The sequence below is a fragment of the Seriola aureovittata genome, chromosome 11, assembly GCF_021018895.1.
Source record: "Seriola aureovittata isolate HTS-2021-v1 ecotype China chromosome 11, ASM2101889v1, whole genome shotgun sequence".
Lineage (NCBI taxonomy): Eukaryota > Metazoa > Chordata > Actinopteri > Carangiformes > Carangidae > Seriola > Seriola aureovittata.
In genome coordinates, this window is record NC_079374.1 from 24,569,768 (window position 1) to 24,584,735 (window position 14,968).

The window sequence follows — 14,968 nt, forward strand, 5'->3', positions numbered from 1 at the left end:
CTTCATAATGAGAAGGTCATGGGTTCAAACCCTAGTTTGGGGCTTTACTCTCTTATGATGCTTTTTGATATATCGTCACCTTCCTAAAATAATGGCCTAAGTCATGTTTTGACAAAAATGTTTTTTTTGCCTAAATCACCCCCTCATGATGCTGGCCACCTCTGGTAAAATCGCCTGAATCCTCAGTTGAGGGGAACATGCAATTCTACCCCCGGTTGTATAATGGCCTATGTCAAAAGTGTGACTCTTTTGTTGAGTTTTTTGTGTTTCCTGAAAAACCTGAAAAAATGACTTAGGCCATTATTTTAAGAGGGTGTCGATATTCAAAAAGCATAAAGCCCCAAAACAGGGATTGAACCCATGACCTTGTCAGTGTTAGGCAGTAGTCCTGACCATTGTACCACAATACTTCTACATCACAAGCTCATGATATAGCATCATATCAAGGATATTTTGGCATACTAATCCATGATATATCACAAAATATTATGATATATAATATTATGTCCATTAGGCATAAAATGTCAAAAAACATCATAGTATAGGATGGCGCAAAAAATGTCACAGTATATAAAAGCCTGAAACCAGGTTTTGAACCCTTGCCCTTCTCAGTGTGAGGGAATAGTCCTAACCATTCTACCACCATGCTGCTGCATTATAAACACCTTGTATAAAAAGGTATATAAAATATCAGTATACTACTCCGTGACATATCATAAAAAATCATAGTATTGTGAGGCATAAAATATTATAGTATAGTAAGGCATAAAAATGGAAAAACAATTCATCGTATACTGTGGTGTGAAAATATCAAAAAGCATCATAAGAGAGTAAAGCCCCAAACTGGGGTTTGAACCCATGACCTTCTCATTGTGAAGCAACAATCCTAACCATTGTACCACAATGCTGCTGCATCACAATTTAATGGTATTGCATGATATCAAGGATATTTTGGCATACTAATTCATGATATATCACAAAAGATTGTCCATTAGGCATAAAATGTCATGAAAACATAATTGTATAGTAAAACATATAAATATCAAAAAACATCATAGTATAGTATGGCATAAAATTTCAAAAAATGTCATAGTATACTAAGGCATAAAAATGACAAAAAAACGTCATAGTATAGTCAGGCACAAAACGTCACAGTATAGTAAGGCATAAAAATATCCAAAAAATACATATTCTAGTAGAGCATAAAAATGTCAAAAAACGTCATAGTATTGTATGGCATAAAATTTCAAAAAACGTCATAGTATATTAAGTCATAAAAATGGCAAAAAACGTCATAGTATAGTATGGCATAAAACGTCACAGTATAGAAAGGCAAACAAATGCCAAAAAAAGTCATATTATAGTAGAGCAGAAAAATGTCTAAAAAAAGTCATAGTATAGTATGGCATAAAATTTCAAAAAACGTCATAGTATAGTATGGCATAAAATTTCAAAAAACATCATAGTATAGTATGGCATAAAATTTCAAAAAACATCATAGTATAGTATGGCATAAAATTTCAAAAAACGTCATAGTATATTAAGTCATAAAAATGGCAAAAAACATCATAGTATAGTATGGCATAAAACGTCACAGTATAGTAAGGCAAACAAATGCCAAAAAAAGTCATATTATAGTAGAGCAGAAAAATGTCTAAAAAAAGTCATAGTATAGTATGGCATAAAATTTCAAAAAACGTCATAGTATAGTATGGCATAAAATTTCAAAAAACATCATAGTATAGTATGGCATAAAATTTCAAAAAACATCATAGTATAGTATGGCATAAAGTTATCAAAAATGTCATAGTATATTAAGTCATAAAAATAGCAAAAAACATCATAGTATAGTATGGCATAAAACGTCACAGTATAGTAAGGCAAACAAATGCCAAAAAAAGTCATATTATAGTATTATAGACATTTTTGAAACTTTATGCCATACTATACTATGATGTTTTTTGAAATTTTATGCTATACTATAATATGACTTTTTTTGGCATTTGTTTGCCTTACTATACTGTGACGTTTTGTGCCTGACTATACTATGACGTTTCTTGTCATTTTTATGCCTTATTATACTATGACGTTTTTTGAAATTTTATGCCATACTATACTATGACGTTTTTTGCCATTTTTATGCTCTACTATAATATGTATTTTTTTGGCATTTTTATGCCTTAGTATACTATGACATTTTTTGAAATTTTATGCCATACTATACTATGATGTTTTTTGATATTTATATGTTTTACTATACAATTATGTTTTCATGACATTTTATGCCTAATGGACAATCTTTTGTGATATATCATGGATTAGTATGCCAAAATATCCTTGATATCATGCTATACCATTAAATTATGATGCAGCAGCATAGTGGTACAATGGTTAGGATTGTTGCTTCATAATGAGAAGGTCATGGGTTCAAACCCTAGTTTGGGGCTTTACTCTCTTATGATGCTTTTTGATATATTCAAAAAGCATAAAGCCCCAAAACAGGGATTGAACCCATGACCTTGTCAGTGTTAGGCAGTAGTCCTGACCATTGTACCACAATACTTCTACATCACAAGCTCATGATATAGCATCATATCAAGGATATTTTGGCATACTAATCCATGATATATCACAAAATATTATGATATATAATATTATGTCCATTAGGCATAAAATGTCAAAAAACATCATAGTATAGGATGGCGCAAAAAATGTCACAGTATATAAAAGCCTGAAACCAGGTTTTGAACCCTTGCCCTTCTCAGTGTGAGGGAATAGTCGTAACCATTCTACCACCATGCTGCTGCATTATAAACACCTTGTATAAAAAGGTATATAAAATATCAGTATACTACTCCGTGACATATCATAAAAAATCATAGTATTGTGAGGCATAAAATATTATAGTATAGTAAGGCATAAAAATGGAAAAACAATTCATCGTATACTGTGGTGTGAAAATATCAAAAAGCATCATAAGAGAGTAAAGCCCCAAACTGGGGTTTGAACCCATGACCTTCTCATTGTGAAGCAACAATCCTAACCATTGTACCACTATGCTGCTACATCACAATTTAATGGTATTGCATGATATCAAGGATATTTTAGCATACTAATCCATGATATATCACAAAATATTGTCCATTAGGCATAAAATGTCATGAAAACATAATTGTATAGTAAGGCATAAAAATGACAAAAAAACGTCATAGTATAGTCAGGCACAAAACGTCACAGTATAGTAAGGCATAAAAATATCCAAAAAATACATATTATAGTAGAGCATAAAAATGACAAAAAACGTCATAGTATAGTATGGCATAAAACGTCACAGTATAGTAAGGCATAAAAATGCCCAAAAAAGTCATATTCTAGTAGAGCATAAAAATTGCAAAAAACGTCCTAGTATAGTATGGCATAAAATTTCAAAAAACGTCATAGTATAATAAGGCATAAAAATGGCAAAAAACATCATAGTATAGTATGGCATAAAATTTCAAAAAACATCATCGTATAGTATGGCATAAAACGTCACAGTATAGTAAGGCATAAAAATGCCCAAAAAAGTCATATTCTAGTAGAGCATAAAAATGGCAAAAAACGTCATAGTATAGTATGGCATAAAATTTCAAAAAACGTCATAGTATAGTATGGCATAAAATTTCAAAAAACGTCATAGTATATTAAGGCATAAAAATGGCAAAAAACGTCATAGTATAGTCAGGCACAAAACATCACAGTATAGTAAGGCATAAAAATGCCAAAAAAATACATATTATAGTAGAGCATAAAAATGGCAAAAAACGTCATAGTATAGTCAGGCATAAAAATGCCAAAAAAAGTCATATTATAGTAGAGCATAAAAATGTCTTAAAAAAGTCATAGTATAGTATGGCATAAAATTTCAAAAAACGTCATAGTATAATAAGGCATAAAAATGGCAAAAAACATCATAGTATAGTATGGCATAAAATTTCAAAAAACATCATAGTATAGTATGGCATAAAACGTCACAGTATAGTAAGGCATAAAAATGCCAAAAAACTTCACTGTGTACTATTGCGTGAAAATGTCAAAAAACGTCATAGTATAGTCAGGCACAAAACGTCACAGTATAGTATGGCATAAAATTTCAAAAAACATCATACTATAATAAGGCATAAAAATGCTAAAAAAAAACGTCATAGTATACTAAGGTATAAAAATGTCAAAAAAAGTTTTAGTATATATATATATATATGGCATAAAATGTCATAATATAGTGAATCATAAAAATGCCCAAAAAATTCATCATACTGTATGGTGTGAAAATGTCAAAAAACATCACAGTATAGCAAAGCATAAAAATGTCAAAAGACGTCATAATATTGTAAGGCACAAAACATCATAGTATACTAAGGCATAAAAATACCAAAAAACATCAACATATAGTATGGCGAGAAGAGTGGCATTTAATTTAATAAAAAGTCACATTATAGTAAGGCATAAAATTGTCAAAAAATGTCATACTACAGTATGGCATAAAATCTCATAAAAACATCGTAGTATATAAAGTTATAGAAGTTCATAAAAACGAAATAAATCATGTACTCATCCCGGCAGTAGCCCCCGTGGCACTCAAAATTTCCCTGGAATTTTCTAGTTATTATTATTATTATATCAAATTCTTTTTTATTTATATTAGCACAAGTGCATTCTGCCTAAACACGTCTTCAGTTAAATAGTTTAACCTTTTACAGTTGAAATGCAAATTATTATTATTATTATAAAGTAATATTTATTTAAATAATATTCAAATGCAAATATAATTTGCATGGAAAAGATTTCAGATGTTCAGTCTTTTCAAATGTGTTGTTTAAATTGATTACTGACACTTTACACTGCATTTCAATAACCAAATATTTATGTTTGCCTAAATATAAGAGGCAGGAGTATGTGATATTATTGTGGACTGCCTCCCTGGGTGTATGTTTAAAAATATAATTTTCAGTTCACCACTCCTCACCCAAGAACTCCTGCAAAGAGTGCACTCTACAGAAAACAATGTAGCATCAAAGTGAAATATTTCTTTCTCAGCACGTCCACAGATAGACAGGAGCCGTCCCTGCAGATAAATGTGTTGAGACAGTTCAGCACTTTAAATGCAATAATAAAACAGTGAGAAGGAGCAGAGGCAACACCTCAGCGTGGCTGCTCCTGAGCCTCTCAGGAGAAAAGCTCAGTACAACATATCTCCTCGTTCAGGTTGCTGCAGGTTTTTCTGAAACTGATTAATAGAGAAGTCTATTACAGATCACAGAAAACTGCCTAATTAGATTATTATGTTAATTGTATAGTACTTCATTCATTACCATGAGATTAAACTGTTGTAATTGAAATTCAGGACAAACATGCACTCTAATACACTGTGATTATGTCCCACTGACATTCAGTGCGGTGCCGCGTTTGTTGAGCAAATATCAGCGCGGTGAATCTTGGACAGCAGGGAACAGGGTATCAGTCGGTTTCTCATGTTTGAAGTGCTCGGAGAAGATTTCATTCAATTTGTGCATGGGAACTCAAAGATCCAGCTCTTCAGTCTGAATTATACTTTATTTTTTTGGGGCGAAAAAGACTGAAGTTTCTCATCAACTTTGAGGCTGTGGTGAGAGAACCGGTGCGCTTTAGTCTAATGAGAGTCGGCACGGTCGGCTGCACAGGGAGGAGGAAGGAGTCCAATATATCCAAGTGTCTGCACAACCTTCGATTGCTCCTCTAAATGAGATTTTAACCGAATGGATCACAGACACTGCGAAAAGCACTGAAGAGTGTCAACACAAGCATTTGGTTCTTAATAGCTGTTAAATGTTTGTCAGTGCCAATTCAAACATAAATGTCAGTAGAAAACATGATCTGCTCAACATGGTTTGTTGCTCTGAATAAAGTGACTGGACTTTCCTTAACATGAGGAAAAGATCGACAGATTCTCAGTGAGCGGTGTAAAAGCTACAGTAGCTTAGACATGTATCAGTCTGTTCTCTGGGCTTTACTATCCATCTAAATCAAACTGACTATGCAGCAAATTAGACTGCAGTTGTTATATGAGCCAATGTAAAGATGTCATGCAGATAAATGATCAGCAGGGACAATAAAACACATATCAGGTGTTTTGGTGATAAAGACATTCTGTGTGGAGTTCTGTGGTTTAATGTTTTCTTTTCATAACTTTATTTAACCGAACCATGGTGTCTTTAGATCCAAAAGTTGGATTGGAGATTGATTAGTGGAGAGCACTAATCAATTACAGATTCTGGGTATTAGAGCTGCGCAATTAAAACTGACATTTAGAAACTCTCACCGACTTAATCTTGCTCATGTCGGTTAACAGTGTGCCCTTAGAAAAATACAACCTTGTGTGTTCAGTCCAAGCATCAACCTCCAATGATGAAAAATGAAGCCAACACTCAAGAGCCAAACACTGCAGTTCCTCTAATGACCACTAGAGTCCGGCTCCAACAGTGAGTCAGTCCCCATAGACTCCCATGTTAAAATGTCCAACTTTACAGCAGAAATAAACATATTTACAGCCTGGTACAAAAACTTTTTTGGTCTCTAGAGCTAATTTCCTCCTTCATGACACCTGTTTATATAACTCACCTGTTTACATTTTATTACGGCTTAAAGTTCTGTATAGTTGAGGGCGTGGCCTATTTGAAGGACAGGTGGGTGAACGCCACAAACCAGCATGCACCGAAGTCTCAGCTCCACCATGTTAGTCCATGTTCACTATAAGTGAAGCTGGTGATGTGGATGACACAAGCACAAACACTGAGTCTCAACCTGTGATGTATAGCTCTGTTTATGTTAGCCACTAAATGACACTACACTCTGTTAAATGTATATGTGTTACAGTGAAGAAGGGACTTCTGGGTAACATTAGCAATTAGCATGAGGTTGTAAACTTCATGACACAATCAGCTTCTAGTTAAAAGAACGCTGTGTACGCCGTTTGGGCTCGTTTCAGCTTCGGTGAGGACGACACTCAACAGAAAGGAGGCAAATGCGAAGAGCGCAGAACAACAACCTCAGCGACCAAAGGAAACATCACTTGGAACAAAACCCCGTGGTCAAATATGAAGAGTGCATGGCTCCGAAAAAGAGAGAGACCCGTAAGTCGCAGAGGATCACCACAGTCAGTACGATGAATCCTGTGTGAACTGTGAACGTCTTATTTCTTTTTTTTAAATTTTATCCATGGCAAACCATCCAATAGTTGTTGAGATATTTCAGTCTGGACCAAAGTGGCGGTCTGGCCGACCAGACATCCCTGGAGCCATAACAAGGCTGAATATGCAGGGAGTCATGTTTAAGGTTAGAAATACAATTTGAACTTAAAGTGTAGATTAACAGCAGCTGCACATCATTTCTTTACTGTCCTAAAGAGCTGCAGTGATGTTAAAAGTCAGTGAGACAACGCTTTAATTTTAACTTTAAAACCTGTATGTTTGATTGTCATAATGAAAACTATGATCTCTGGAAATCCTGGAACAATCTAAAGTCCATAAACCCTCCTCAGTCATCAAACTCACACATGTCAAGTCTTTTCAGCCGCCACGAACCGTCACTCTGTTTAACAAATGTAAACTACTATGACTAACCACACACTCATTTCCCTTTTCCTGATACAGTAAATTAACTTTGGCAAATTGCAAAAGCTAATTTAGATAAGCCATGAAATCAGGGAGACAGTGGATGCAGTTGGTGCTTGTCTCCATCCTGTTCTGTGGTGTCTTCATCAGGAAGACAGTCAGCCCAGTACCAGCTGGGACTGGGTCACTGGTTGCGGTTATATAATCAGAACCAGCTCAGTGACTGTGCATTAGTCTGCTAATACCATCTTCATAGCTGTCTGGGACATTCTGGGGGGAGATCCTGTCTGATCCTGCCTCGGGCCATGAGTCCAGCATGAGACCACTTGATGACTCCAACCCAGACAAATTTTCAGAATCACATCATCGACCGGGTCATTATAAAACCTCATCACCTCTCACTGTGAGAGGGTTTAAACGCTCCCATTGAACTGCTCTCATGCACTCCTGACTCCGTCCTCCACTCCTCGTCATCAAACATGATATTAATGATGAAGAAAATTGAATTTCCCTCAGCAAATGAAGATACTTGCATACAGAGGGGTTGAGCGAATCATTGCTCTCAGCTCTACAATGAAATAAATTTTTATCCATTTGAAACATAAAATATTTTGGGTTGATGATGAAACTGTTGGGACTAATCAGACTGTCAGAGGACGTCAGTAGAGTAGTTGGTCCTTCAGTGTGGCTCAGGACACATTCATGTTCACACTGCTAAAGCAATGTGGCCACATGTGGTCCACACCACCTCTGAATGTGGTCTGAGTGATCGCATCCCAGAAGTGTCATCAATGTGTCTGGGGTGCGTTCACACCTGAAGAGCTGACCACTTGTGATCGGATCACCTGAGACGGATGTTAATACCAGGTCTCTGGACAGGTGTGACAGATGTGACAGATGTGAACAGGGCAGTGTAATGTGAAAGGGTTTTACACCTAGTGTTGAACCTGCAGACAGTTTCCTGTAGCTCTGCAGCCCCCTCACTCATGAAGCTTAGAGTAAGTTCACTCAGGAAGGCGATCTTTACGCATCTTTCATTCACAATTCTTTCTCGCTCTCTCTCTCTCTCACTCCACTTCTTGCAATCAGCTGACTTCAGGTGTAACCAGTCAGATTTCGCCACGATCTCAACCAGCCAATCACATTGTTGCTGTCACACCTTAAAGTCTGAACTACATTTTTAACTGTTTTTAGCATCTCTTAGTTGATTTGTTTTTTTTGTTTTGACCCACAAACTTTACTTTTATCACCTCTGTGTCCTCGCAGCAGCAGGCGGCCTTTAATATGACAATTATAAATATGTATAATGGGTTATAATTCTCTCTGAGTTTTTCAAAACGAGTGACCCCTTTCACATTACACATACTCATTTGGTCTGTTGTTAGGATAAAAAAATCGATTAGTGCGGCTTTAAAATACCATTCTGACATCAAAAATACCAAAGGGTCACAAAAATAATTTATTCATTATAAACTGCAGAATTATTACAGCACACTCTGTTCCTATGTTCTCTCTGCTCTGTGTTTTTACTCCCTTTGAAATTGTGTCTGAGAAACTAAAACTGTGGCCGATTTCACATCCCTAACATCACAGAACATCTTACTCTCCCTCCTTTGAAAAGAAAGGGCAGAGGACATTGCAATGAAAGGTGGTCTGCTGGAGCGTGGCAATAATCCCTCCTTTAAAGACAGTGGGAGAGGAACAGTCCTCACTTAGGTAAAAGCAGATTCTTTCATCATTTGTGAAGACATAATCGGAGCAGAATGATGATGATAGCACTAGAAGACGAGCTTGGACAGGAAGCCGGACTCATCCCAGCAGAAAAATAGCCATCATCTGAATGTTGTGTGTGTGTGTGTGCATGTGTCTGTGTCTATTCGTGGAGGTGTGACAGAGGAAGTTGACTCTTGATGCCTGGATGTTCTGCCAGGCAGCCTCTTAGCTGGAGAGCTGTGTCGCAGGAGCAAACACTGATGGATTGTATAACCCCCTCCAGATACAGGAGGGCTAATCTGATGGCCGGGGTGGGGTGTGTGTGTGGGGGGGGGTGTAGCTCACTTGAGGACACACTTTAGTGCTTCTGTCTCCTACATCTATATTATAGAGCTGCATGCAAAGTGTGGCAAGTACACTTAGGAGGAATTGAACAGCCTCACTGATTTTTATTCTTATCAATGAAGCAAATTGCACAGAGGTGGAAGTGCAATTGTGAATGTATGTGCTGCATTTCAAACAGAGATAAGGTGCGGTCGGTTGGATTTCTAAGCCCTATTTTCATGCAGAGCAGCAATAACGATAACACTGGGAGATAAAGGCTGGGATGTACACGAGCATTCAGGCAGAAATTTTCTTATTAAAGAACTGTCTACTCTATAGTGTGCTGTGTCTGCCCTTTGGATTGGGAGGCACATTTCCAAAGACAGGAGCTTATTGCTTTTGCTCATCAGCAGTAGGGGGAGGCAATAAAAAATGGCCACCAATTTTCGCTGGGTGTGAAAACGAAGCGGACCTCGGGCGGGAGGAGTGACCTTTAGTGTCTGGGTTCTAACCATCTGCAGAAAATAGACATGTAAACACAGCAGAGACACGTTACTCATTACTGAAAAGGCAGCAATAAACTGCAAGATCCATGACAACCTGCAGAGGATGCATTGCAACCCATTTGTTTTTAACAATATTCCAAACCTGCAGGTTATAAATATGATGAACTTACGAGCACAGAACAAAGGCAATCTGAGTCTGAGAGAATCAGCAGCTGCAAAGCAAAGTGAAGCAAAGCTGAGGACGTTTTAATCTCCTCCTTTTGGTTGATGTGAAAATATCTTTTCAGGTAACACAGGTCCATCAATGCTAATGATGTTGTCTATGAGACTCTAGTTCCAGAGAAATGCTCAAATACTGATGGGTTTTAATGCTTTCTGAAAACAGGTTATTACTATATAGCACAGCCATTACTGTGCGGACTGGAGGAGTTAAATCTTTCTAAACTGTCCCTCTGCTTTCTGTAATCCACAACATATTGTGCTGGGTTTTCTTTATTTTCCCAGATGCAAGAAGCACAACCTGAACCAAAACGCCAAAACAGATACGTAATGCATTACATACGGCCAGCTGGGACAGATGTTCATCACTTAATTATAACATTTTAAACTTTTAAGACGTTTTGAGTGAAATGAATTCTGTAGTTCAGACACACCATAAAAACACATTATCATTTGTGACTGAACAAGCCAAAGCAAACGTCTCCTATTGTCTCATCATGTGGCTGTGACTCGACTGATGTTAGATACTTGAGGCTGATACTGATCTGTGAGTGCTGAGATTACAGTCCTTTTAATTGCTTTTATTTTTTTAAGCACTTCCACCAAGATATATAGAGAGCAGCTCATTATACAGTTAAAAAGCGCTCTCAGTGTAGTGGTGCGGGCGGCAACCAGAATTTTAGAAATACTGAGGCCATAGGTGCATTACATCAAAAAAAAGTATATTATTATTTACTAAAAAAAAATATATATTTACTCATTCAACAGCAAAATCATGTTTTATGTAAGAGGGAAATATTGTTTCAAAATCATCCTCTGACAACCAGGAATAAAATTCTGATGGAGAGACAGTGAGTCAGTCCTCTCAGCTGATCTGAGTCCCAGATGAAATGAATCTGTAATATTATCGTAAAGTGGCACTGAATTCTTGGACAGACTCTACGGTTTGTCGACTTATTTTTTGGAGTCAGACAGACCAATCAGGCAGTTCCTGATCTAATTTAGGAAACAGTTCTTTTTTTAGCCAGAGCACTGAGCAGTTTGATTTGAATTTGATGTAAACATGGTCACATTCAGACGAGCAGAAATGGATTTTGTGGCCTCATGTGGGAATGAACACAACAAGCGTTGTTCCCACTTACAAGCTTTAAACACGATATAGAAAATAATCATCTTATTAAATCAGTGTTTCCCACAGAGTTTGACTTGTGGCAGTAGCTGGGTGAGGGGGTGGTGTGGGGCGAGGGAGAGAGAGAGAGAGAGAGAGAGACAGAGAGGGAGAGTGGAGAGTGCGGCATGGAAGGTCTGAGCGAATCAATGCGCTGCATGTGCACATCTCTACAATGACATACAAGTTTTTAAAGTTCAAATCTGTGACTTTTCCACATTAAAATGCTTAAACATCACTAGACCTATGTTATATATGTTGCTGAGTTGTGTTCTTACATTATCCCAAATGTTTCCAAACCTGTGCACACGTGTCAGTGCTGTGGTTGCCTGCCAGGAGGTCAAACTGACTTTTATCCTGTTTCAAGCCACATTTTTATGATGCACTGGTTAAATCTTGGTCATTTTCAACTATGCTTTTTAACCAGATGAAGGATTTCAGTCATCGGACGTCAGAGAAACGAGCTGAGCAAACATCACAGACCACCTGTGTCCTCTGAGCAGTGACGGTGAAACACTGACTTTTAATGTGAAACTGCTTTATTCAGTGTTTTTTCTGGTTATAATCACCAGGTCTGTTTGTTTTGAGGAGGAGGACACGACACCTCTGTGGATAAATCGTCTGACACTGAAGGAATCCAAACTGGGAGACGCTGACTGCAATGTTGGTGAAGACAACAACTCCCATGATCCCACATTACTTCACGACATCACCAAAGCGTCTTTTGTTATTGTTTTAATTGAGAAACCACAAGCACCAAAAGTTACATACTGTCAGTTTAACCATCTGGAATGGTCAAAAAACTAGAAAACCAACATGTGGCCGCCAATGTTAGCTCTGCGTTAGCCTGAACAAGCTAATGTTAGCCTTCGTGAACATGTGTGAGGAGGTTGCTACAACAGATGTCAGCTGTCACAATTCACAAACAATACAAACAAGTGAAAGTCACTCAGCCTGAGCTCGGTACAGATCTGGTGTCTGTCTCTGAGCTGCTTAGATTAATCTGAGCTGTTTCATTTGAAATGCTCGGTGGCAACATTTGGTCGTCTATAACTGACCCATTCAGACAAGTCACGGCGGACACGTTGCTCCGCCTGAACTCGCTGCTGCCATTCCACATGTGGATAATGTTTATTGTGCCTGTCTTCTTCTTTGATTCATTTGATATCAGACTAGGACGGGTCCTTATACTGCCCTCATGGAAGAATCACATCTGCAGTAACTACGACATCTACGCTACCGTCGGTACCCGCAGCGCTGCAGGAAAACACGCAGGCTACCATCACATTTTTCTGAATTTTTGCATCGACATTTGGTGATTGAGTCATCAGCTGTAGTCTGCTGTCTGATGCTGGGTTTTATCAGAGCTCCTTCACTGTAAACAGCTGCCTGCTGTGACTGAGGCTCATAAAGGCAGTGAGACAGACAGACGGTGAAGCTGAGGAGTGTGAACCACAACAACTAAAACGCTGGGTACAACTGACGACGACTGCAGTTACTGTCTGTAGGATCATGACTTTCATATGACATGCATGGGATCCAAGTGTAAGTGTCTGACTGTAGTATTCTCCCCAGAGGAGGCTAAAATAAATACATGACACTGCTCATGGTGGCATTAGTCAAACTGAAATTTCTGAAAATCTCAAAAAGTATCAAACCATTGCAGAAAATGATGAGCTCAGAGGTAGAAGAGGAGGGCCTGTGGAGAATATGATGGAAGTATGACATTTATATTTGTATCATGTATTCATTAGAGGAAGGTCACAGTCTCCTCATCTCTGAACAGATGTGATGTTTTTGTCTCTTCGGTGCTGTGGAAGCGTCAGTGACATTTACAGACAACACTTGATTCATTTAATCCAGACCGAGAGAATAACATGATACACTTCTGTAGTTTACCTCTGGTTCATATTCTCATTGGACTTTTACAAAGGAACCAAGCACTGACACCGGCTCACTGATTGGACAGATGTGGTGTCATCATTCTGCATCATCAGAGCATCATCAGGACTTCAGTGCCTTTATACATGATCTCTGGTGGCACAGAGAGCTCATGAAGATGTACTGTAACTGATTATGAGCATTATTAGTATTATCACTGTCGACAGAGACAGGATGAAAACAAGATGTCTTGTAAAGCAACGTTCTGCCCTCATTTCTGTGGGATCACTCTGAACTGTCACAGTCTGCAGAGAATAAACACAACGGAGCGAAGTTGAATGCTTTTTCACTGTCTGTCACTGTCACTGTCGGATGAGATTGTGCTTCCTGAACGGCAGATTTATTGCTAGTTCAGTTTTTGAATTATTGCTGAAATCCCACATCTACTATCACTGTTTGGATTAGGACCTTTTCTTTCCCTCTTTCCCGCTCTGCTATTTTCCCCTCCCTCATGTGTTTGTTTGTCCCTAGTTTGTCCTCTGTGTCTGTATTTGTGTATGTGTGTGTGTGTGTGTGTGTGTGTGTATTTGTGTATGTGTGTGTGTATGTGTGTGTGTGTGTGTGTGTGTGTGTGTGTGTGTCAGCTGGGCGTGGCTTCCTGGTTCCTGCTCCCTCCAGTCTCCATACTCACCTGCTTCTCATCATACAATCATCTGCACAGCCTGCTGCAGTACAAAGGACCGGTCACAGCTCACCATTCTTGGCCAGATCGTTCCGTCACGTCAAGTGGTGTAAACGCTACGGCCAAACGCTGCTGCAAACTTGTTGCTCTTTTTTTTTTTTTGGTAATCCTGTTTGTTTCCCTGTGCACCAGATCCTTCCATCTACAACCCCCCCCCCGTCTGCCGCGCTCAGCCCAGCCTCAGTCCCACCTGCTTGGATTCCTGTCTGTTTGCCTCACCAGCCTGCCCAGCTCTAATGCATTCTGTCTGTGTGCCCGAACTCCGCCATCATCTGCCATACTATCTACAGTGTCTCGCCACCATCGCCGTCACCAGCCTTATTCCCCACAATCAACATTTATAATACAGACTTGCTTTACCGCCATCCTGTGTTCTGCTCTGTGGGTTCAGCTCCACACTAAAGGCCATCAGCAAACCACACCACAGTTTGACGGACAGCTTTTTCACCCGCCCAAATGAAGCACACCGACCACCTCAGATAAGCACAAAAACTTTTTTGCGATAAGTAGACTTTTTTTTTTTTTTTTTCACTCCTCATTTTTAAATGCAGAAATTGAAGATGTGCATAAAAACAGGTGGATGGAAACACTCTGAAATTACCTCAATTACTCACTCGCCAACATACCAAGATATCTGCATTAAGCTATCAGGCTCTACCATGTTGAACAACAATATCCAGCATTTGAGGTCCTTGGAAAGTGACGCACACACCCGTCATTGTCCATGCTGCACAGCACGAGCTGAAATATTTTCTACTCCGATGAAAGTGGAATAGTTTATATCCGT

General features: G+C 38.4%; 1 protein-coding gene across 1 annotated transcript in view; it reads right to left on the minus strand.

Moving 5' to 3' along the window:
- LOC130177602 (ly6/PLAUR domain-containing protein 1-like) overlaps window positions 1–14,968 on the minus strand; it is a 36,010-nt gene that overhangs the window by 18,338 nt on the left and 2,704 nt on the right. The gene's annotated exons all lie outside the window — the stretch shown is intronic.